This window comes from Pteropus medius, unplaced genomic scaffold (assembly GCF_902729225.1).
Source record: "Pteropus medius unplaced genomic scaffold, Ma_sr-lr_union100, whole genome shotgun sequence".
NCBI lineage: Eukaryota > Metazoa > Chordata > Mammalia > Chiroptera > Pteropodidae > Pteropus > Pteropus medius.
In genome coordinates this window covers 4,390,364-4,417,134 of record NW_024349800.1, presented here as the reverse complement: position 1 = coordinate 4,417,134, position 26,771 = coordinate 4,390,364, and the positions used below count along the sequence as shown (strand labels likewise).

Genomic DNA, 26,771 nt, shown 5'->3' with positions numbered 1-26,771 from the left:
AACTGTGTTTTATGAGATTTATTAGGTGTTCTGTGGTAGGGCTTCCATAGTCAAATGATTTTAGGACATGCTGGGGTTAAACCCATCCTGCATTGAAAGCTCAGAGATGATGAATAAGTCATATTGCTCCTCTTTATATGGTATTCTTTAAAATATAATACCATATTCCAGAAGCTTCTACATGAGTCATCTCAGATAGGAAAGATCTCTCTGGATGACCATAAGCAACTAAGCTAAGCAGAGTAATTACATTATCCAGCCTCATTACAGTGACATCATTACACAGACAAGCTTTCTGATGAGATAAGTATCTGCTAATCTATTTTTTGAGCTGATAGTCAATAAAGGCCGAGCAAATATCATTAAATTGCAACAACACCCATCACTCAAAACTACAGGTTAAAAGCTACTTAAGCAGGAAGGAAAGCATTAACATTACACAGTCCCATGGTAATAGACTTTCAATTCCAAATATAAATTTGTCTTAGAAGCTATTGTTGGCATCTATTTGGATACCAGGAGGAAATGATTATTCCCTTTCATGGCTAACTTCAAATATTTTTTCCCTTAGTTCGTATACTCCTATTAGGTATCTGAAATCAAAATAAGGCCATGGTTATGTGAAATAATATGTCTGAATTGTTGAATAATATATGAAATAGTAGCATTGGACATTGGAATGTAAAAGATCATCTAATCCAACTTGTCTTCACCACTAAAACACACACACACACACACACACACACACACACACACCTCTAACTAGATTGTAAATCTCATACATAACACATTAATTTTTAGTTACTGATGATACAAATATCAGTATTTACTAAGTGTTATGATGTGCCAGGCATTAACCTGTCCTCAAGACTCTTAGAATCTAGTAAATGTGATAAAATATATACACAAATTTGGTAGGCAGAATTCTGAGATTTCCCAACCTAATCCTAGGATTGTTGAGTATGATAACTTTTACTCTCATAAAAAGGTTATATATGGCAAAGATGGCTTTAATATAAGAAGACTGTCCAGGTAGACCTAACCTAATCACACAAGCCACTTAAAAGCAAAGAGGTTCTTCAGCTGGTGGCAGAAGAAGTCAGAGATCTGAAGCACAAGAAAGATTCAACCTGCCATTGCTGGGTTGGAGACTGAAAAGGACACATGTTAAGGAACACAGGGAGCCTCCAGGAGCTGAGAGTGGCTAACAGCTAGCAAGGAAACAAAAATCTCAGTTACAACCATAAGAAATTGAATTCTTCCAACAAGAATGAAATTGGAAGCAGACTTTCCCCCTGCCATCTCCAAACAAGAATTCAGCCCAGCTGACATCTTAATTTTGACCTTATGATACCCTGAGATCCCAGCCACACTATCTAAGATTAACTATGAGCTACTAATGCAGCAATAGAAAACTAATACCACAAACCACTTCCACAGGAATTGTATGAGTTCATAGTTCTAAGGTAACAAAGTGGGTCTGGGATAAACACATCACCCCACTTCAAGCCAGAGTAGAAAAGTATTCCCTATAGTATAATAGAGTTCACGTATTCTCCAGAAATCTTGAAAGTTTTCAAGTGAGGCTACGTGAATTCTGCAGCAAAAGTATTTTGAGATTATGGATTGTTTCAATGGAAGCTTCTGATGCTTTCCTTTATAAAGTACCAAAAGATCTGCCCTAGAATAAGGATGCTTTCTGATTAAGTCAGGGTTTCTTTCCTTTCTCGGGATGTTAGCCAGGACAAAAACCCCTACAAGGCATGGATCTTCTTCCCTGTTTCCCTTCAATTCTATCATTCAAATATTTGTTAAATGTCCACTTTGTGCCAAACATTGTGCACAGATAAAAGACTACAGTGACTCAGAGGAGGTAGAGGTTACTTCTGGCTATGTGGGGGTAAGGTATATTTGGACAGGCCAAAAATTACTTTACCAGGCTTTTGGATATGCAAAGAGGTCTAAGTTTAGGGGTCAAGAATGCCAAAAAAAAGGGTTTTACTCCAGAATTCCAAAATCTCTATTTTTTTCACTCCAGTGACTAGATGCAAAACCCTTATCTAACACTGCAGCTGCTACATGAGTTGGCATTCTCCTAATTTAAACTTTATGAACAGATGAAATCAGATTGCTCATACAATTCAATTATGTTATCAAAGACACAAGTAGTTCCTTCTGGATTCACAGCAGGGTCTGCAAATTTTTTAAATGGATGAGTTTCACAGGAATGATCAAGGCTTCAGAAATAGTGATTACATGCATTGTGCTCACTTAGTGTGAATAATGCTCAAAATCAAGAAAAGATTTAAAAGAAGAATCTTTTAAAGCTCATCTTATCTATACCACACTTACCTATAGCATCACCATCTCTTCTTTGTTGTTTTAGTAGTCTTGTTTGGTTTTGGAAAATGTTTCACATGTGCTTAAGAAGGATATATATTCTCTAGTTATTGGGTGCAAAATCTGTATATGTACCTATGAGATCATGCATATTAATTATGTTGTTCAAATGTTTTATATCTTTACTGCTTTCTTAATGCTTGACCTTCAAATAATTAAGATGTGTTGAAATCTCCTAATGAATATATTGCATTTGTAAATATCGCCCATGGCTCTCCAGTTTTGATTTCTATATTTTGAGGCTATCTTAGAATTATTAGAATCTTCTGAGTTGAACGTTTTTGCCTTAAAATATATGTGTCTGATATTAATATGGCTACCCTAGCATTCTTTTTTTCTTTCTAAACAGCTTTGTTCAGGTATTATTGCTACCTTAGTGTTTAGTTTTTGCCTGGCATATCTTTTGGATATTTTCACTTTCATAACTTTATTTTTAGGGTGTGTAAAAATATATAGTTGAATTCTTTTAAAATCCTATTTGATAATCCCTCTCTTTTAACTGGCAAATTTCGGCATTATATACTTTTCATAGTATTCTTGTATGATCCTTTGTATTTTTGCGATGTCAGTCGTAATTTCCCCTCATTCCTGATTTTATTTGTATCCTTTCTCTTTTTTCTTTAGTGAGTCTAGCCAGGGAGTTGTCAATTTTATTAACCTTCTCAAAGAACCAGCTCTTTGTTGCATTTATTCTTTCTATTGTTTTTTTGTTTGTTTGTTTTTAATTTCATTTATTTCTGCTCTAATTTTGATTATTTCTTTCCTTCTGCTGACTTTAGGCTTCATTTGTTCTTCCTTTTCTAGTTTTTTAAGGTGAAGTGTTAGGTTGCTTATTTGGACTCATTCTTGTTTTTGAAGATAGGCCTGTAATGATATGAACTTTCCTCTTATGACCGCTTTTGCCATGTCCCAAAAGTTTTGATATGTTATACCATCATTATCATTTGTTTCTATGTATCTCTTGATCTCGCTTTTTATTTCTTCTGTGACCCAGTTATTCTTCAGTAGCATGTTGTTTAATCTCCATGTATTTGTGGTTCTTCCTGATTTCTTTTTGCCGTTGATCTCCTGTTTCAAAGCATTATGTTCAGAGAATATGGTTGGTATGATTTCACCCCTCTTATATTTGTTGAGGCTATTTCTGTGTCTCAGTATGTGGTCAATTCTTGAAAACATTCTATGTTCATTAGAGAAGAATGTATAAGCAGCTGTTTGGGGATGGAAGGCTCTGTAAATGTCAATTATGTCCAGTTGGTCTAATGTGTCATTTAAGGATATGATTAGGAAATCATATTTTCTGTTTGGATGATCTGTTTGATTTTCTGTTTGGATGATCTGTCCACATCCGACAGTGGGGTAATTAGGTCCCCTACTACGATGTTTTAGGCTGTTTCTCCCTTTAGTTTTGTAAGTAATTGCTTTACATATTTCAGGACTCTCTCATAGGGAGCATAGATATTAATAAGTGCTATATCTTCTTGGTGCATGATATTAATAAGTGCTGTATCCCTTTATCATTATGAAGTGTCCCTCAGTATCTTTCTTTATTTTTTTTATTTTGAAGTCTATTTCATCTGATATTAGTACCGCTACTTCCGCTTTTCTCTGAATGCCATTTGCTTGAAATATCATTTTCCGCCCTTTCACTTTGAGTCTGTATTTGACTTTGGAGCTGAGATGTATCTCCAGGAGGCAGTTTTTTTTATCCAATCTGCAACTTGTGCCTTTTTACTGGTGAGTTCAGTCCATTTACATTTAGGGTGATTATTGATATATGAGGTTTTCTTATAGCCATTTTATCTTTTGCTTTCTGGTAGCTCGGTGTTTCCATTGCTTCCTTGTCCTTGTGCTTCTGTTTTCCTTATTTTGGTTGGCTTTTGTGGGTTTTACCTCTGGTTCTTCTTGTTTTATGTTATGTACTTCAGTTCTGAATCTTTGGTGTGAAGTTACCATTACGAATATGAAAAGGATAGTTATATATACATACAGTCGTCCATTTTCTTCTGCGCATGCCTTATCTCCATTCCCCTTTGTGAATTTGGATCTTTGAATCTTCCCCTTTTCAGTCATTGTTTTCTCAATTTGTCCTTATGTATGCTGAACGTTCATTACTATCTTGCTATAGCAATTCTCTTCTTATTATTTAAGCTTATAATGCCCTGTTCTCAGTAAGGATTGCACTCCTCTGCTTCTATTTGCCTGATAGTCACTTTACTCCTAATTATGGTTTTGTGGGGTTTTTTAGTCATTTTGTTTTAGGTGAGCTGACCCCTTTCAATATTTCCTGTAGTGCAGGCCTCATAGTGAAGAATTCCTTCAATTTTTGTATGTCTGGAAAGGTCTTGATTTCTCCTTCATATCTAAAGGAGAGCTTAGCTGGATACATTATTCTAAGCTGGTAGTTCCTTTCACTTAATAGTTTAAATATTTGATGGCATTCTTTTCTGGCTTATAAGGTTTGTGCTGAGTAGGCCGAGGATAATCTAATGGGTTTTCCTTTATACGTTACCATTTTCTTCTCCCTGGCTGCCCTGAGGATTCTGTCTTTGCCGTTGATTTTTGATCATTTTAATACAATGTGTCTTGGTGAAAGCCTTTTTGAGTTGAGATAATTGGGTGTTCTATTGACTTCTTGAATTCCAAGCTCCAGCTCATTCCTTAGATTTGGGAAATTCTCATCCACTATTTGTCCGAAAATGCTTTCTAATCTCTGTTCCTTTTCCTCGCCTTTGATAATGTCCATTATTCTTATGTGTCCTCTCCTGATGGTATCAGCTAGTTCTTGTATTTCTCTTTCATTATTTTTCATTCTTTGGTTTCTCTCTTCTTTCTTCTGATTTATTTCTATATTTCTGTCTTCGATATCACTGATCCTTTCCTCCATTTGGTCAACTCTATTTCCCAAGTTTGCTATTTCATTTTTCAACTCTTGCAGTGTGTGTGTGTGTTTTTTTTTATCTCTAGAACATTTACTCTGTTCTTTTTGAGGATTTCAATCTCCTTGCTCTGCTCATCTGGTTGCTTTTTCAATTCTTGAAATTGTTGATATGACTCGTTTTGGAACTGAGTTTTTTCAGAAGTATCATCCTGAATTCTCTGTCATTTAAAGTGCATATTTCTATGTCTGTAACTTATTTTCTGGAGATTTTTCTCTTTCTTTCTGAGATGCTTTGTCACCTTGGTTGTTCATGGTGTTTAATGGACTATTTCTCCACCTGAGCATTAATGGAAGTGTATTCTGCTTTTTCCAGAAAGACAATTTATTATATAAAAGTCTCTCTTTAGCCTGCTGCAAAGAAGGCACTTTTCTTTTGGTTTCCAGTAGGTGGCATCTAAATCTCTTGTATCCCTGCTTTATATAAAGCCTTAAAAATGCCTTTTTACTTTTTTATAGATATTTAATCATGCTCACTACCCTCCGTTTCAGTCCCTGTCAGTGTCAGCAACGGTCTCAGCAGTGTTTGCTCAGATTCCCCTGGGGCTCTGTGGTGTTGGGTCTCAGAGGGTATGGGAAGAGGGGCCCTCTGGGTTGGGAGTTGGGGGCTGCGGCTCAGCCTCAGTATTGCAACCACGGCCAGTAAAAATCAACTATTGTTTCTCTGCGGTCCCATCCTGCTTCTCTGCTTTCTGCCCTGATGACTGGGCCCTACCGCCAGCTGCGTGGAAGTCACTGCACTCCCAGGCAGGGCTGTTCAGGGAAGTCACCGCAGCTTCTCCCATCCCTCTCCTCCTGCAGGGAGCTCTAGCGGCTGCAAGAGGCAGCTTCAGTCTCAGCAGCATTTGCTCGGATTCTCCTGGGGTTCCACGGTGTGGTCTTGGAGGGTATAAGGGGAGGGGCCCTGGGGGTTGGGAGTTGGGGGCTGTAGATCAGCCTCGGTTTTGCAGCTAGAGCCAATAAAAATCAACTCTTGTTTTTTTCAGTCCCGTCCCGCTTCTCTACTTTCTGTCTTGATGATGACTGGGCCCTGTCGCCAGCCAGCCATGGGGAGCTCACTGCTTTCCCAGGCAAGGCCATTCAGGGAAGTCACCGCAGCTTCTCCCCTCCCCGCCCTCCTGTAGGGAGCTCCAGAAGCTGCAAGAGGCAGCTTCTTGTTTCTCCCAGTCTACCGCCCAACACCTGGGGTTCTGACCTGTGGTAGCTCTTACATGCAGATCCCACGCTCACACATGCTGGTGTGTAGTTTGGGTGTTTTTTGTTTTGTTTTGTTTTGAGTTTTAGATGTTCAGCTTATTGTTGTTTCAAGGGGAGAGATGTGAGGACGTCTCTCACTCTGCCATGTTTTTTCAGAAGATTAACTGGTAAATTTTGGTCATTCACACTTATTGGGATTACTGTTATGCTTCAACTCAACTGTGCTTTTCATTTTCCTTGTACATGTTTTTTACTCTTTTGCTGCCCCTTTCTTTTTTAATTTGTTAACTTTCTGAGTTGTGTGCTGATTTGGAAGTTATGTAATGCTTTTCTTTCAGTTGTTATTCTTGAAATTATAGTTGATTTTATGTTTGAAATTCACTGATATCATAATCCCCATCCCAAATAATTTAAGACGTTGGAAGAGTGCTTCTCAACCTTTAATATACATATGAATCACCTGGGAATGTTAAAATGCAGATTCCAGTTAAAAAAGTGTGAGATGAGCCTGGCATTTTACATTTATAAGCTCCCAAGAGATGCCATGCTACTGAGAAGCAAGGCCTTAGAATTAGTAGACATTTGGGTTTGTTACACTTTTTGGATAATATGAATAATGCTGCTATGAGCATTTTTCATGTACAATTTTTATATGGACATATACCTTTGGTTCTCTCAGGTTTATACTGAAGCATGAAATTTCTGAGTCATTTTATAATTCTGTTTAATCTTCTGAGGAAATGACAGACTTTTCCAAAGTGGCTGCAAAATTTTACATTCCCAGCAGCAGTGTATAAGAATTCCCAATTCTCCATTTCCTCACTAACACTTGTTATTGTCCACCTTTTTGATTATAATAATGCTAGAGGGTGTAGTATCTCACTGTGGTTTTGATCTGCACTTCCCTGGTGGTAAATGATGTTGAGCATCTTTTTATTTGTCTGTTAGCCATTTGTATATGTTCTTTAGAGAAATGTCTATTCAAATCTTTTGACTATTTTTTCATTGGGTTGTCTTTTCATTTTCAAGTTATAAGGATTCTTTATATATGGTTTACTAGACCCTTATCAGATAAATGATTTGCAAATATTTTCTCCCATTATGGGTTATCTTTTTACTTCATTGATGGTGTCCTGTGATGCACAGACATTTTTAATCTTGATGAAACTTATCTATTTTTCTTTATTTTTTTATTTTAGGCGAGGTAACCCTTGGTTGACCTCGCAGATTGCAAGGATCTTGTCAGCTTACAATCCTTCTTTATTTATTTATTTGTTTGTTTATTTATTTAATTAATTTATTTATTTAACGCCTACAGCACCTGGTCTTCCTAGGTGGTCTCCCATCCAAGTACTAACCAGGATCAACCCTGCTTACCTTCTGAGATCAAATGGAATCGGGCTTGTTCAGGATAGCATGGCTGTAGACAATTTTTTTATTTTATTGCTTGTACTTTGGATGACATATCTAAGAAACCACTGTATAATCCAAGGTCACAAAGACTAACACCTGTAGTTTCTTCTAAGCCCCTTAGCTCTTATACCTAAGTCTATGATCCATTTTGGGTTCGTTATTGATACAGTGCAAAGTAGAGGTCCAATCTAATTCTTTTGAAAGTGGATATTCAGTTGCTCCAGCGCCATTTATGAAAAGACGCTTTTTTCCCCATGTAATTGTCTTGCTATCCATGGCATCCAATTTTATTTCATTGACCTATATGCCCAACCTATGCCAGTAACACATTGTTCTGATTACAGTAGCTTTGTAATCAAGCTTTGTAGTAACAATTGAAATCGGGAATTGTGAGTCTTTCAACTGTCCTTTTTAAGATTGTTTTGGCTATTGTGGGTTCCTTGAATTTCCATATAATTTCAAAATCAGTTTGTTAATTCCTGAGGTAAAAAAAAGGCCTGGTAGAATTTGGACATGGAGTGCACTGAATCTGCAGTTCAATTTGGAGAGTAACGCCAACATAACAATATCTTCCAATCCATAAGCATGGAATGTATTTCCATTTATTTAAATCTTATTTCTTTGAATGTTTTGTAGTTGCCAAAGAACACCTTGCACTTTCATTAAATTTATCCCTAAATAATTTATTCCTTTCAATATATTGAAAATGGAATTGTTATCCAAAGAAAATCAAAACAATAATTCGTAAAGATCTATGCACCCCAATATTCATGGCAGCACAATTTACAATAGCCAAGATATGGAAGCAACCTAAATGCCCATCAACAGAAAATTGGATAAAGAAGTTATGGTTCATATATACAATAGAATATTACTCAGCCATTAAAAAAAAAAATGAAATCCTACCATTTGCAATGACATGGATGGACCTAGAGGTTATTATGCTGAGTGAAATAAATCAGAGAAAAATAAATACCATATGATTTCACTTATAAGTGGAATCTAAGGAACAAAAAGAACAAACTAATCAAAACCAGACTCACAAATATACTGGATAATTTGGTGATGGATAGAGGGGTGGGGCTTGGGGGTTTGGGAGAATGGGGTGAAGGGTTAAAGTAGTACAAATTAGTAGTTGATAGATGGTCACGGGGATGAGAATCATGGCATAGGGAATGCAGTTAGCATTAATATGTTGGCTAGGTAGAAGGCCAGGCGAGGGAAGGAGCAATTGGGGGATCTTTTTATGAACTATATAGATGTCTAATCAATGTAATGTATACTTGAAACTAATTAAAATAAATAAATATTTTTTTAAATGGAATTGTTCTCTAAATTTCATTTTCATATTATTCATTGCTGGTGAAAAAAATACAACTGAATTTTCCCTTTCCAACCTGAACGTCTTTCCTTTTCTTGCCTAATTGTCCTGGTTAGAATCTCCAGCAAAAAAGTTGAATGAAATGGTGAAAGTAGCCATCTTCCTGATTTTTGAGAGAAAACTTTCAGTCTTTCACCTTTATTATGATGTTAGCTGTATTTTTTTTACTAGATGTCCTTTGTCAGGCTGAGGAAGTTCCCTTTGATTCCTAGGTTATTGAATGTCTTTTATCATGAGGTGTTGAAATTTGTCAAATACTTTTTCTGTGTCTATTGAGATAATCATGTGGGTTCTTTCCATTACTCTATTAATATGATGTACCACATTGACTGACTTTTCTATGTTGAACCAACCTTAAATTTCTGGGCTATATCCCACTTGGATCATGATGTATAATTCTTTTTTCTATGGTGCTGAATTCAATTTGCTATTATTTTGTTAAGGGTGTTCATAAGGGATATTGGTCTGCAGTTTTCTTCTTTGATAATGTGTTATCTTGTTTTGGTATTAGCATAATACTGACCACACAGAATAAGATTTAAAATGTTCCCTTCTCTTCCATTTTTTGGAAGAATTTGTAAGAATCAGTGTTAATTCTTCTTTAAATGTCTGCTAGAAATCACCAGTGAAGCTATCTGGTCCTGAGATTTTTTTGGTGGGATTTAAAAAATATATATTGATTCAATCTCTTTAATTTTATGAGTGTCTTTAGATTTTCTATTTCTTCTTATATTCAGTACTCTGTGTCTTTCTAGGAATTTGTCCATTTTAACTAGATTATGTAATTTATTGGCATATAAGAGTTCATGGTGTCCTACAATCCTTTTTATTTCTCTAAGATAGTAACATACCCTCTTTCATTCTTGATTTTAGTAATTTGAATCTTATTTTTTTCTTGGTCAATCTACCTAAAGGTTTGTAAATTTTGTTAATCTTGAAGAACCAACTTTGGTTTTATTGATTTTTCTCTACTATTTTTCTATTCTTTATTTCATTTCTTTCTACTCTAATCTTTATTTTCTTCCTTCTGCTTGCTTTGGATTTAGTTTTTTTCTAGTTTTTTTTAAGATCAAGAGTTAGGTTGACTTACAATAGTTCTTTTTAAATATAGGCATGTATAGCTATAAATTTCCCTCTAAGCATTGCTTTAACCACATCCCACAAATTTTGTTATGCTGTGTTTTGTTTTAATTAATTTCAAAGTTTTTTCTAATTTCCCTTGTTATTTCTGCTTTAACTCATTGGTTATTGAAAACATATTGTTTTAGAGATCCATGTGGAAGAGCCAAAGGGTGTCCTAGCTTGACTAGACCATGAACTCTGTCTGCCCTTCTTCTCCTGACCTGTGCCCCTGTGCTAGTATCACCTCGACTGCAGGGGTGTTGGGTCACTGTCCCCTGATTCTAACAGAAAAGGACTGAATCTCCCATTTTCAACTCTTCTGCCATTCCTTGAGCCTCCTGAGGACTCACCCACTCCTAGTTACCAGGCATGTTGCTTTTTTAAAATCTTCGGAATGGACTCCATTTGGTTATTTCTTCCTTGCAGGGCCCCAAAGGCTAATTAAACTCATGTTTATGGTGTATGTGTGTGACAGGGGGAGAATGCATTATTTAATTTCACATTTTGAATTTTTTAAATTTCCTTTTGTTATAAATTTCTAATTTCATTTCATTGCTGTTGGAGAACATACTTTGCACGACCTAAATCCTTTAAAATCTACCGACTCGCTTTACAGACTAATCTATGGTCTATCTTGAAGAACGTAATATGTGTACTTAAGAAGAATGGGCATTCTATTATTGTTGGGTGAAGTGTTCTATAGATATGTTAGGTCTAGTGGTTGCTAATGTTGTTCAAGTTCTCTATCTCCTTATTGATCTTCTATGTAGATGATATATCCATTATTGAAACTGAAGTACTGAAGTCTTCAATTATTATTATTGAATTGTCAATTTCTCCCTTCAACTCTGTTCTTTCATTTTGAGACTCTGTATATGTAGGTGTATACATATTTATAATTGTTATATCTTCTTGAAAGATTGGCCTTTTATCAATATATAATGTTCTTCTTTGTCTCTAGTAACAATTTTTGTCTCAAGTCTATTTTGTTTGATATTAGTATGGCCACTCTAGCTCTCTTTTGGTTACTATATGCATATATTTTTCATGTATTTTTCATATATTTTTACGTTTAAACTATTTGTGACTTTAAATCTAAAGTGTTATATTCTGTAGATAGCATATAGTTGGATTATGTTTTTTTAAGTCCATTCTGCCATTATCTTCTTTTTGCCTGGAGTGTTTAATCTGTTAACACTAATGCAATTACTATTAAGGCAGGATTTATATCTATCATTTTATTACTTGTTTTCTTCATATCTTATGTATTTTTTGTTCCTCCACTACTATCTTCTTTTATGATAAATGGTTATTCTCTACTGTACTATTTTACTGCCCTTGTCATTTCTTTTACTTTTAGAAAATATCTATTTTCTTAGTGGTTGCCCAGGAGGTTAACATCTTAACTTGTATCAATCTTGGGTTACTATCAACTTAATTGCAATAGTATATAGAAACTTTGCTCCAATATAGCTCTATTCCCTCCCCCCAATCCTTTGTGCTGTTACCATGCAAATATTTTTATACATTGTATGCCCATCAACAAAGATTTGTAACTATTGCTAGCAATGAATTTTCTCATTCTTTGTTTATCTGAGAATGTCTTAATTTTATCTTCATTTTAAAAGGACAGTGTTGTTAGATATAGAAATCTTTGTTGACAGTTGTTTTCTTTCAGTATTTTGAATGTGTAATCCCACTACCTTTTGGCCTCCATCAATTCTGATGAAAAATAAGCTATTGTGTGTGTATATGTGTGTGTACTTTCTTTCTATTGGTATCTCTATTTGGGGATACGTCATCCTCACATTTTCCTTTAATTCTTTATACATGGTTTCCTTTGTTATTTGAACATGTTTAAATATCTGACTGAAGTGTTTGTCTATTAAATGTCTCACAACTGGGGTTCCTCAGGGACAGTTTCTATTGAGGTTTTCCTTCCCCTGTGTATGGGCCATACGTTTCTTTTTATTCATGTCTTGGAATTTTTATTTGAAAAGCAGACATTTAAAATAATATAATATCGCAACTCTAGAAATCAGAATCTCTTATGTCCCCAGGATTTCTTGTAGGTATGTTTGTTTTGCTTTATTTTTGCTACTGCTATTTGTTTAGTGGCTTTGATGAACAAACTCTATATTCCTTCTTGTGTAGGGCCAGTGAAGTTTGCTCAGTTAGCTTAGTGGTCTTCTAATGATTGGACAGAGATATACTTAAATGCCTGGAACCAATAAATCTACTACTGTTTGCTGAGGGATCTGTGTATGTTGGGGCAGGACTTCAATACTCAGTCAGGCAGTTTATAACTCTGCTCTAGCCTATACATTCTGCTTGTACTGAGCCTCATGTCACCAGAGGTGAAAGATTAGGGTCTTCTCAGGTCTTTCCTGCACATGCACATAGCCCTGGACATATACATGGCCATCTAGATTCCCAGAAATACGTCAGATCCTTCTGAAGCCTTCTATGAACATCTCTTTCCCCAACTTTTGCTTTTAAGTTTCTACCATCTCAGGCAAGCATGAGGTTAAACAATTGCCATCGATTGTTTTTAACAAATGCGTCCAGATAAAAAGCTTTTCTCATTGGGCAAGGTTCCAGTTAGGTCAATAAAGACAGAACTTTGAAGGAGCTCCATCTTTATTCTACCTACCCATGGCTGCAAGTCTGCTGATTTTAATATTGTTTGCGTGTACTTAGTTTTCCAGGCTACAGTGGAGCTGGAGAGTAAAGAAAGGAATAGATAAATTAAAATATGACAAAGCTTTCTGTTCTTACTGATATTCAGCTATTTTTCTTAAATAAATGCTCTCTGGATTGGTATAGGCCTTTAGTTAATTTCCAGAGTTCTGACAAAGCTGATTCTGACAGTTTTTGCCAATACTCTTGTTGCTTTTATGGAGAGGATAGTCCATCATTCTCATTGACATAACTCTTCATTTCCTTATTGACTTAGTCAATTTTTCTTAACTTGATCTACTTTTCACCTTTCTTTACTCATAACTGTTTCCTCAGACTCTCTATTTATCTTCTGGTGCACAACTTCTTTCTTCTTGGACCTAGAGTCACTATGAACTTTTATGAGATATTTCCATATCATTCTCTGATGTATTTTTTATATCTGTGATCATGTTCACTTCCAAAACACCCTCCCTTGTTATGGCAAACTCCAATTCATCCTTCATAAGACAGTTCAACTGTCAACTCCTCTGTTAGCTCTTTGTCATTCCATCTACCTGTTAGCCAAATCAATCACTCCCATATCTTCCCCAGAGCCCTCTTTACATACATCTAGTATAGCTAATATTTAATGTACCCTGTCTTAACTAAACTGTGAATCTTTGAGGAAAGGTACTGTACCTTATTCATCTTCATATACCTAAAATCTAACACAGAAAAGGCACTGGGGAGATGTTTTTTGAATGGATTCTCAGTAAAGAAGTTAGCACACCACTGGTAGTAAGAACCAATCTCATTAAAGGCACTGAGTCCTCAGACATAAGCAAAAGCTGATGATCAAAAATAAATTTTATAATACAAAGCTAATAGCAGAAGTATAATTAACAGAATAAATGGAAAACCATGTGCTTATTATTTAACTGAGAAAATGTCACTTGGAATCAGATTTGTGAGAATGTCCTTCTGGAGCTCCCCACTGGTTCTCCACATCCCTGGGTTCTCTTCCAAGCCACCCTCTGGCCTGCTGTAGGATACTGAAAGAATCAACAAGAATCTGTCCTTTAATATGAAAGTGATTAATTTCATCTTTAACTTATTCATGTCCTATAAAATTTATATTTTTAAGAGATCTCTTTCCCTGCTGTATGCAGAAATAATTACAGGAAGACAAGACTGAAAGCAGAAAGAGTAGACAGGAAGCTATTTTGAGAATCTAGGTGAAAATTAATGATGCCCTGGACCAGAGAGAAATGGTATGATTTGAGAAATTCTAGAGATAGAACAGATCTGATTTGGTGTTAGATTAAATGTCAAGAATGGAGAGAGGCAGTGAAAAGTGACCCCAAAGTTCTAGCTTGACTGGTTGATGTTGGTAGTTTATTAAAATGGAAAAAAAAATAATGTCGAGGAGACAAGTTTGAAGAGTTCTGTTTTAAATATATATATAAGACATGTAAGTGGAGATGTCATGCAGATAATTGAAACTCAAAAGAGAGGTCTTACTGGAAATAAAAATTTGATCGTTATAACATCAAGATGGTATGAAATCTATGGCAACGGTTGAGATCACCTAAGAAAAGAATTCACAAGAAGAGAAGAGACAAGGGTTCACTTGAGCCCTAAGGAATTTCAACATTTAGAGATTAGGTAGAGGGGAAATAACTAGGAAAGGATACTAAAAAAGAGCAGCCACTAAGGTGGGGGTGGGAATAAGGAAGTTAGATGTTCTGAATGCTGCTGACAGAGCAAGTTCAATGAGCATAGAGAAATGCCCACTTAGTTTGTCCAACTGTGGTTAATGATCTCTGAAAAGAGCTACTTCAGTACAATTGAGGGGACGGTGCAGAAGCCAGACTGTACTGAACTGAAGAGTAAAATGGAAAGTGAAAAAGAAAAGACATTATGGGTAGACAATTATTTCTTGAAATGTTTTCTTCCCTTGGCTTCAAGGACACTACACTTCCCTGGTTCTCCAACCTACCTGGCTGTCTTTTTTTCAGTCACCTTTGTTGGGTTATCTTCTACTCACCTCTAAATGTTGAAGTTCTTCAGAATTTAGGTCATCTGACTCTGCTCTTTCTCTCTTCTACATAATGGTTTCAGATATCACATGTAGGCCAACAACTCCCAAATTTTACACTGTATCTCTGGCTCAGATTTCTTCTCTGAGCTCTAGACTTGTGTACTGCATTGCCTATTCAACATATCAAACATCATTAAACTCAACATTCTCCTTCCACAACTGTTTTTCTTCTAGTGTTCCAGATTTTCTGCAAATTAAATCATTACCTTCTCAGTTGTTAAGATAGACACCTGGGAGTCATGTTTCACTTTTTTCTCCCCTTATGTACCACAAGCAATCCAATAGCAAATCCTATCCATTCTACCCACAAATATGTCTCACTTATCAGACTGCCTAGGGGCCAGGCATTTGAAGTTTCCTTATCTACATTATCTTTCTCATTAAGGTTCACTAGTACCCAATAGAGTAGTTATTATTCTCATCTTAAAACTGAAGCTCAGAAAGGCTAAGTAACACAAAAAGTAAATGACAGACAAAGAGGGATTTAACACTAAATATGCCTGACTCAACACTGTGTCTGACCCCGCTACTTAATCCCTGTGAGGCCACATCTGCTCAGGGGTAAAATGACCTAATATTTCCCATCTTTAGGCTGTTATGAAAATCTAAAAATAAACTATAAGGTATATCTCCCTAGTACAGGGTATGAATTCAATAAATGTTAAGTCCTTACACTCTTTTACTACTCCCTCTATACTATTTCTGTGGCCAGCCCAGTGATATCAGGATCACAGAGATGAACAAAGATTGCTTCATGTCTTCAAGAAGCAAATAATTTCTGGAGACTAAACGAAAACACACAAAACAATGATATAATATAAGATAGTACAGAACTAAGCAATAAATTGCATGGCATAAGTTTCTTTAATAGAATTTCAGATAAAGGAGAAAGGGCAGTTGGGGCATGGGGATAGGAGTGGGCTTTTGAAAATATATAATAAGGATATTAGCAAAGAGGGGTATGACACTCAGAAAAAGACACTAATGTGGAAAGAAGAATAACATGCTCAGTAGTAAGACCAACCCGATCTCAGCAAAAGGGGTGCATATTTTTTCCCACATTGAAATATTTTTACTACTAAGTTTCCTTGTTATAGTTTTAAGTTCCTAATGGAACAAAGAAAAATTTGAGCCCATTATTAAGACCAAATGTCCTGGAAGGCAGAGTCATCATTAAACTGTCTACCTGCCTTCCCAGAAAAGAGAAACAAGCCCCAAACTCTGACCCACATGAGATAAAAATAACTCAGATGCTAGGGTGTGCTTTGAGAATAATATCACACTGTCAAATGGGTCTAATGGCATCAATCACCTTTTCCTAGCTTGCGTATCTCAGTTGCAGCTGCTAAAACTGACAAACATCACCATGCCTATGTCCACAAAGTTTCCTTTGATAAAAACCCACAGAGATCATCAACACGAAGTCTGGAGCTTGAATGATGTTTTTATTTTCCAGAACCTGTTCAATAAACCAATTTGGCTTCCATGACAAAAAAAAAATGTGATAAACAATTTGCTCCATTATTCTGTAGAGCTTCTGGACAATGACATCATAGAATATTAGAACTGGAAAGAAATTTAAAGATTACTTTGGTCTTATTTTACTAATGGAGACATACAGGCCGAATGGGGAAAAATGAGAAGTTTAAAGGTCAAAGGAATTGTGCAGGAGAGAAAGGGTTATCAGAATGGCCAACAGACCCTGGAGGAGAGTCACATAGGGCCCCTAGTGAGAATAGTAATGAAAAACAAGGGAAAAGTATTATAAACTACTCTCAGAGTTCCAATGGCTCTTTGGTACTAATCAAGAAATCTAAAAATTTATTCCAAAGTCACCTCAAACTCTGGCCCAACAGTCCCTTCCCTCATTTCCTAAATGTTCCATGTGACCAATCAATAAACATTTATTTTACACCAACTGTGTAAAACACTTTGAAATATTGCAAGGTGTAGAACACCATAATATATGAAATACAGTCCCTTACCCCAAAAAGCCTACAGACTGGCTAAGGACATATGAAATAATATATGAGAAATGAAATAATATGAGTGGTCAAGGGATTCCAAATAAGTAGTATAGCTAATAAGTGTTCTGAATTCAGAGGAGCTTGGAAAGAGTTCAATAGGTAGAAAATTAGTGGGAAGATTTCATGGAAGAACTAGGACATGATTAGGATAAGAATTTGGCTAGAAGAGAAGATGGTGGAGACTCTTCAGGCCTGCCTGAAGCTGAGGACCTAAGTTTATAGATCTCATCATTGATGAAGAAGAGATATATTCAGAAGAATCAGAATAAAAGATGAGATTGGAAGCAGCAGCAAATAAAAGGGGGGCAGGCAGTTAACCTCAGTTTCAAGATTCAGTTCTATCAGCCACTAGTTGAGCAAGTTATGCAAGTTATGTGACTTTGAGTAAGTTATGTAACTGTTACAAAAATAAGAATAACAATGCCTTCCACACAGAATCATTGTTAAGAATTATAAAGTAAACATGGATAAGCACCTAGAATAGCACCAGGGATATAACAGGTGGACAATAAGTAGCTGGGTATTTTTGTTGTTAATTTTTTGGTTTTTGTTTAAAAATAGGTGTGGGAAGGGAAGTGCTGGATCAGGAAAACAGAGAAATGAGTGACTTAAGTTCTGGACATGAATAGATAAAAAAACAAGAGAGCTGGAAACAAATTTTCCATTCATGAAGTGGTGGAAATTTGATGAGAAAAAGGATTGATCTAGACCTGTAGTTTTCAAACACAGCTCTGACTGGTTATATGAGAATCATCCGGAAAGCTTATTAAAACAAAAATCTAGGGTCCCAACACTGACAGTCTGATTAAAGAGATCTGAAGTAAATTGGGAATGTTTTTCTTTTTTCTGGTTTTTTTTTTTTTTCTGAAGTTCTGCTTGGATTTCTGATGCGCAGGAATAACTAATAACTTCTAGACTTAGATAACACTTAAAGTACATTCCAAAACTAAGAACCTCTGATTTGAGGTGAGCAATGAATTCTGAAGGTGTAAAGTACTATCCTTAAAATCCAAGTAGTCAAAGATTCAGGAAATTGAGGCCTAGCCAGCCATATTACATACATGATTTTTTAGAAATTTTATATGATCATGTCACTCTGGACTAAAAAAAATAATCAAGTCAAGCTCTGCCTGGTTTCAAGGATCTTTACAACTTAGGTCCAGCCTACCTTTTTGAAGTCATCTTTTGCCAATGCCATTCTATGAAGCAAATCATAAACCATAACTTCTACCACTTAAAAATACGTACTTTCATACTTCTGTACTTTTATGTATGCTATTCTCTCTGCCTGGAATAATCAGTCTCCTACCCACGCCAACTAGAGTCCCTTGTCTATCTGGAGAAATTTTACTCAACCTTTAAAGCCACGCAGGTGTTATTCCTCCAGGTGTAACTATTTACTTCTTCCTCTTTGTTCCCTACACCTCTCTACAAGCCTTCTCTCACTTATTACGATTAACTGCTCTCATATCTGTAGTCCTTATTAAAATGAGCTCTTAGAAAGCAGTGATTGTGTCTTAGCTACCTCTTAAAAAAAGAAGAGCATATAGCTTTTTCTACATTTGGATCTAAACTCTAATTAGCTTTAGAAATTGTATTTAAAAATATAGTGAGGAAAGTTTGAACACTGGTGCTCTGTTTAACAATGAAGTTCTTTTTTTTTTTTTCATTATTTCCTCATAGGTGACCCTCAAATTCTAAGAATCCTCTGACATGATATAAGACGTACAAGAAAACTTAAAGGTAGTATATTGGGTAAGGGGAAGACCCACCTTTTTAAAAAAGAAATTTCTTTAGCAAAAAATAATGTCTGATCTATAGTAATTTGTCTTAATTACCTATTAGGGTGACATCGCCCTCTATTGATAGTTATACCTATTCTGTGTAATTGTTTAATGACTTGGCCAAAGTTGTTCTGAAACTCACATACGGAAGTTTTTATTAGAAGGCTCAATGTTCCTTTTGCTGTACCACATCTGCCTCGCAGCCTCCAAGTAAGGCTTTAAAGTAAATACTTCTGTAGGCTGCTGCCTTACATTTATTTGATAAACAAACACTGTATTCCAGTAAACAGCCAACAGAGATGTTAAGGGGCAAGATATAAAAGCTAGACCACTGTTAGTTCCCAGTAAGTCCTGAGGTTTCGTTATTATTACATTAGTAAATATCTAGCATAAATAATACCCAAAACCCAATATAAATACAAAAAAAAAGGTTTCCGCATATTAAGTACAGAGTAAGAGCCCTGTGACAAATCAAAAATCTTAGCTTCAAGTCTTAGCTCTTCTGCTTGTATTGGAAGTGATCTCAAATAAGTCGCCTTCTCTGTCTAGCCACTTTCTCTTATTTTAAAATAAGGATATAATTTGAGCTATGAGGATCAAAACAGGCCTGATTATAAAGCTTTTTGAAAGAAATAAAGTGCTTCCTCAACAAGAAGAAAGAAGAAAGGACCTTTATTAAGAATTTTTATGTGCCAAGCGCTATGCTCGGCATTTATACATTTATTATCTTACTTAATTTTCACAACAACCCTAAAAGGGGATTGAGATCATTTCTGATAAAGTCATCAGAGAAGTTAGATATCTTGCCAAGGTCTCATAACTCACAAAGAGAAGACAAGTTACTTTGCTTGTGGTTTTTGCATAGCAATCGAGAGAGAGAGAGAGAGAGAGAGAGAGAGAGAATAGTTTTTTTTTTTTACTCCAAAACCCAGTCCTTTTCCTATTATATCATGTTGCCTCTCAAAAAAGACTGTAACAATCATACCTCCTTCCTCTCCATACCCTGATAGTTGAAATAATCAAATTTGCCCATACAGGTCATAGCAAACAGTTTGGGAAACATTAACATTAAAAGCTATCACTCAGTATAAACTTCAAAATATTGCAAAGAGAATATTAGACAGAGCTGTCATCTCCTGACTCCATGCTCCTTAAATTGAAGTATAGTGTCAAAAAGTACATATCTCCATAGAATGAATATAGAGATTCTTCCTGCGGTATCAATTTTATACAATGATTTTTGGGGGGAAAGGTATTTCTAAAAACGCTACTTTTTCTGAGTATCTACTTGTAATAAATTCAATATAAAACTATAGACTTAAATGAAAGTCCTCTTCGATGTCTCCTGAAAATAAACTACAATAAACAGTTTATTATTGCTGCAGACTTAATCCTTCTCTGTACCAAGATTATGAGGGAAAGAGAGAGGAAATAGTTTTTCAATTTTCTTTTCCCTAAAAATAATTTATAAAACAATGTTGACATTAAAACAAAGATATATTATGGAATAGAATTGTTAAAATGCACGAGTGGAGGAAAAATTTAAAAAGCCCTACCTAGCTAGTCTGTCAGTGGCACAATCAGATAAAATGCTATGACTTCGATTTGGTCAAGGTACAATAGGAAGTAAAGCTTCATTATCAGGCTCTTGGAGAGGGACATCCTGCTAATTCTGTTGTTATTCCAGGGGCTTCTTGCCCATTTCCTTACTTTTGAGTTGCCAAGTCTCAGTTACTAAAACTTGAAAGTTGGTCCAACTCTCTTATTTCACAGCTGAAGATTCTGGGGCACACATAAGTAAACTCAGTAGTTTAAGGTCTTATTGGCAAAATATTGGCAGAGCCAGAATTTAAGCTTGAGTCTTCAGACTCTCAATTTAGTATTCTTTCTACTCCGCGGTGTTATCTCTTTTGGGGGGCTGCTCTAAATTATGCTAACTCAGTGTTTGTACAGGCATAGCTCATTTTATTGTGCTTCTCTTTATTGGGCTTCACAGATATTGGGTTTTTACAAACTGAACTTCTGTAGCAACCAACCCTGTGTGAAGCAAGTCTATTGGTGCTGTTTTTCCAACAGCATTTGTTCACTTTGTATCTCTGTATCACATTTTGGTAAATCTCGCAATATTTCAAACTTTATCATTATTATTATATTTGTGGTGATCTATGTTCGGTGATCTTTTTTTATTAATAATATTTTTTTATTTTTCAGTTATAGTTGGCATATAATATTATATTAATTTCAGATGTACAACACAGTGATTAGGCATCTATATAACTCACAAAGTGATCACTCCAATAAATATAGTGCTCCTCTGACACTCTACATAGCTATTTTAATATTATTGGCTATATTCCTTATGCTACACTTTACAGATCTTTGATGTTACTATTGTAATTGCTTCGGGGTGCCACAAACTGCACCCATGCAGGATGACAAACTTAACTGATAAAATGTTGTGGGTGTCCTGACGGCTCCGCCAATCGGCTGTTCCCCCATCTCTCTCCCTCTCCTTGGGCCTATTTCCTGAAACACAACAATATTGAAATTAAGCCAATTAATAACCCTACAACAGTCTCTAAGTGTTCAAGTGAATGGAAGATTCACATATCTCTCATTTTAAATCAAAAGCTAGAAATTGTTAAGCTTAGTGAGGAAGGCATGTCTAAAACCAAGATAGGCCAAAAGCTAGGCCTGTTGTGCCAAATGGTCAAGTTGTACATGCAAAGGCAAAGTTCTTGAAGGAAATTAAAAGTGCTACTCCAGTGAACACATTATTTAAAAAATGAAACAGGCTTACTGCTGATAATAAGGAAGTTTTAGTGGTCTGGATAGCAGATGAAATCAGTTACAACATTACCTTAAGCCAAAGCCAAATCCAGAACAAGGCCCTAACTCCCTCCAATCCTATGAAGGCTGAGAGAAGTGAGGAAGCTGTAGAAGCAAAGTTGGAAGCTAGTAGAGGTTGGTTCATGAGGTTTAAGGAAAGAAATTGTCTCCAGAACATAAAAGTACAACGTAAAGCAGCCAGTGCTGATATAGAAGCTGAAATAAGTTATTCAGAAGATATAGCTAAGATAATTAATGAAGGTGCCTACAATAAATAAATTTTCAATGTAGATGAAATAGCCTTATATTGGAATATGCTATCTAGGACTTTCATAGCTATAGAGGAGAAGTCAATGTCTGGCTGCAAAGTTTCAAAGGGCAGGCTGACTATTTCGTTAGGGGCAAATGCAGCTGGTACTTTATATTGGAGCCAATGCTCATGTGTCACTCCAAAAATCCTAGGGCTTTTAAAAATTATGCCCTTGAGAAATTTATTCTGCCTGTGTTCTATAAATCAAACAACAGAGCCTGGATGGCAGCACATCTGTTTACAATAATTTCCTAAATATTTTAAGCACACTGTGAAGACCTACTGCTCAGAAAATAATATTCCTTTCAAAATATTACTGCTTATTGACAATGCACCTTATTGCTTAAGAGCTCTGCTAGAGATGTACAATGAGATTAGTATTTTCATGCCTACTAACACAACATCTATTCTGAAGCCTATGGATCAGGAGTGATTTCTATTTTCAAGTCTTATTATTTAAGAAATACATGTCATGGAAAGACAACCTACTAAATGGGAGAAGATATTTGCCAATGATACATCTGGTAAGAGGTTAATATCCAAAATTTATAAAGAATTCATACAACACCAAAAAAAAATCCAATTAAAAAATGGGCAAAGGACCTGAATAGGCATTTCTCCAAAGAGGACATACAGATGGCCAATAGACATATAAAAAGATGCTCGAGGTCACTAATCATCAGAGAAATGCAAATTAAAACCACAATGAGATATCACTTCACACGTATCAGAATGACTATCATTAATAAAACAAGTGTTGGTGAGGATGTGGAGAAAAGGGAACCCTCACGCACTGTTGGTAGAATTGCAAATTGGTACAGCCACTATGGAAAACAGTTTGGAGGTTCGTCAAAAAATTAAAAATAGAAATATCTTATAACCCAGTAATTCCACTTCTGCATATTTAGCCAAAGAAAACCAAAACATTAATTTGGAAAGATATATGCACCCCTATATTCACTACAGCACTATTTAAAATAGCCAAGATATAGAAGCAACTTAAGTGCCTATCAATGACAATTGGATAAAGAAGTTTTGGTACACATGTAAATGTAATATTACTCAGCCATAAAAAATGCTTACTATTTCCAATAACATAGATGGACCTAGAGAGTATTATGCTAAGTAAAAACAGTCAGACAGAAAAATACAAATATGATATGATTTCATTTATATGTGGAATCTAAGGAAGAAAAACAAAACAAAAACAGACTTATAGATACAGAGAACAAAATGGTGATTGCCGGTTGGGAGGGCTGGGTGAAAAGGTAAAGGAATTAAGAAGAACAAATTGTTAGTTAAAAAACAGTCATGGGGATATAAAGCACAGCATAGGGAATATAGTCAATAGTATTGTAATAACTATGTATAGTGCCAGGTAGGTACTAGATTAATCAAGAGATCATCACGACATAAAGTACATAAATGTCTAACCACTATGTTTTACACCTGAAGCTAATATAAAATAATATTGAATGTCAACTCTAATTGAAAAATAATAAATAAATAACAAAAAAGAAATTACTTTTACAAGGCTACAGCTGCCATTGATATGATTCCTCTGATGGATCTGAGCAAAGTAAATTAAACACCTTTTGGAAAGGATTCACCATTCTAGATGTCACTAAGAACATTACTGATTCTTGGGAAGGAGTTAAAATAGCAACATTAGCAGGCATATAAATAAGTTGATTCTAACCTTCATGGATGACTGAGAGAGTTTAAGACTTCAGTGGAAAAAGTAACTACAGATGCAGAGGAAATAGCAAGAGAACTAGAATTAGAAGTGGAGCCTGAAGATGTGACTGAATTGTTACAATCTCATGATAAAACTTTAGAGGAATTGCTTCTTATGGATGAGCTTTGCTGGGTAGAGTAATCTTGCTTTCAGGACCTTGTTTTTCATCACTTTGAATATTTTGTGCCAATCTCTTCTGGACTGCAGCTTTCTTTGAGAAATCGGCTGACAGTCTTATCAGAGCTCCCTTCTAGGTAACTAATTGCTTTTCTCTTGCTGCTTTTAAGATTCTCTCTTTCTATCTAACCTTTGGCATTTTATGATGTGTCTTGGTGTGGGCCTCTTTGGGTGCATCTTGTTTGGGACTCTCTAAACTTCCTGGGGTTGTATGTCTATTTCCTTCACCAGGTTAGGGAAGTTTTCTGTCATTATTTCTTCAAATAGGTTTTCAATTCCTTGCTCTCTCTTCCTTCTGGTACCCCTCTGATGCAAATGTTGGTACACTTGATGTTGTCCCAGAGGCTTCTTAAACTATTCTCAATTTTTTGGATTCTTTTTTCTTGTTGCTGTTTTGATTGGCTATCCTCTGCTACCCCATCCTCTATATTGGTGATTTGATCCTCTGCTTCATACACTCTGTTGATTCTCTCTAATGTACTCTTCACCTCAGATATTATATTCTTCATTTCTGATTGGTTCCCTTTTATGTTTTCCATCTCCGTTCTCATGTTTTTTATCTCTTTGTTAAAGTTCTCATTGAGTTCATCTACTCTTCCCCAAAGTTCACTGAGCAACCTTATAATCAGTGTTTTGAACTCAGCATGTAGTAGATTGCTTGATTCCATTTTGTTCTTTTTCTGGATCTTTGTTCTGTGCTTCCATGTGGCACATGCTTCTTTATCTCCCCATTTTGGCTGCCTCCCTGTGTTTGTTTCCATGTATTTGGTAGGGCTCCTAAGTCTCCCGGTCTTGGGAGAGTAGCTTCATGTAATAGGTGTCCTGTGGGGCCCAGTGGCATTGTTGATTTTATAACTCATAAGGACCAACAGGCCCATCGAAGGGAAAATAGTTCAGAATTAAATTTTCTAATCTCAAAGATATTAGTGTCCCCTGGAGGCTAAATCAGACTTCTAGGCAGAAATTTACTTTAAATGCTTTCAGTCTATTTCCTGGTAATCATAGCCTATAGTGCTTTCAAAGCTAACTAGTACCTATTAAATTCTCTAATCTAACTACCTCACATTATAGATAAAAATACAAAATAATAATAAAAAAATAAATAAAAAATACTAGGCATCAGAAGTGACTGCCCAGAATTACAGAGCTTATTAGGAGCAAAGGCAAGACTAAAACCCAGGACTCTTGAATCCAGCCCAGGATTTCCCTCCTTGTAGTCTGCACACCTTCAGGGAACAGGCAACTGCTAGGATACCTTGTCTACCTTTCTGCACCCTCTACCACACCCCAACTATTTTCCTCTTTATCCCCCTAGACACGTAATACCTTAGGCTTCCTAGAAGTTGCTACAACACTATTCACCCAGAATTGCTCTAAAATTTATTATTCCTTCTAGTTTCTCATCAGATTCCCTGTCCAGAAGGAAAGAACATGATCAACTAATTTGCATGTGGATTTTATGCATTACACTTTCCAGAGGCACCTGCAAGGTACAGGAGGATACCAACAACAAAAAAATAATAAAGATAATATTTTGAAGAGCTCTTCAAAGAAAAAAATGGATCCATGAATGGCATCAAGATATATAACTAGAATAATTAGAAATGGTTAGATATTACAAGGAAACTTTTATTTCAACCTTATAAATAATATTCAAAGTGATCCAATAGATTATCTCAAGGGGTGGAAATAAACTCCTGATCAATGAATAGTTTTAATTAAAACTTGGATGACTACCTAATATGGATGCTGTAAATAGGATTTCTTATGTAAATAAGGAGAGACATGTCTGGATGAAGAACATCCCAGCATTCTCCTCTCCCCCATTCTAAGCCATGAAAAACATTACATAGCCTCTAAGGATTTCTTGCTCCCTAGTATTAGTCATTTTCTTTTTGGTAGAATATTTGACAGCAAATGGGGGTAAATTTTAGATGTCATGGTAATTCTGCTAAGTAGATGAAAGGATTAGGTTTTCCTCAACCCCAATGGGCTCCTGTTTCCAGACAGATTAAAACTAGCAGATGGTTGGGCTCTGCACTATCCTCACCAGAGACCACTGGGTAGAATAGATGATGAAGGGCCATCTTCAGTAGAAGCAGCAGCCCACACATAGGCTTTTTATGTTCAGGGAGAATCACGACATCCACAGAGACAGAAGTTATAGGGACACACAAGTTCCAGGAACATTCAAACACAGTATTTTCTGAGTGTTTTCCCAAGCCTGAAGGCTTTCCAAGTCTAAGGCAGATTTGTGGGAGGAAAAAAATAAACATTTCTATTGTCTTTAGCTCTCTGCTTGAGTTTTCCCATTCCTCACTGCCCCAGTTTTAACAACCCAGGGTAAGAAGCTAAACTCAAACTTCAGTCTGAAAGATTTGTTAGCACCAGCGCCAAGAGCGGTGAGACTCTTAGTCGCAGGCATTCTAAATGAAAAATGAAATAGATTTGTCCAAATGACATAATTAAGAACAAAAAGAATGGTTAGACATTATAGATAAGTAGACTTTTTACCTCAATATCATCAATAACTTTTTAACAATCAAAGTAATCCAACAGATTCCCTCAAGGAACAGAGATATAAGGGCTAGGCAGAATTTGAGATGAAAAAGTTCAAGTCTTTTACAAATAGATAAAAACAAAAATTAGGACACAAGTCAAGTGTAACAGCACTAAGTCAAAACTCAGGTCTTCTG

The 26,771-nt window shown here is 35.8% G+C and overlaps 1 protein-coding gene and 1 pseudogene across 1 annotated transcript in view; both read right to left on the bottom strand.

Annotated features, from left to right (window-relative positions):
- Positions 1-26,771, bottom strand: part of SYN2 (synapsin II) — a 164,318-nt gene that overhangs the window by 83,950 nt on the left and 53,597 nt on the right. The window lies entirely within an intron of this gene.
- Positions 7,842-7,960, bottom strand: LOC120622439 (uncharacterized; annotated as a pseudogene).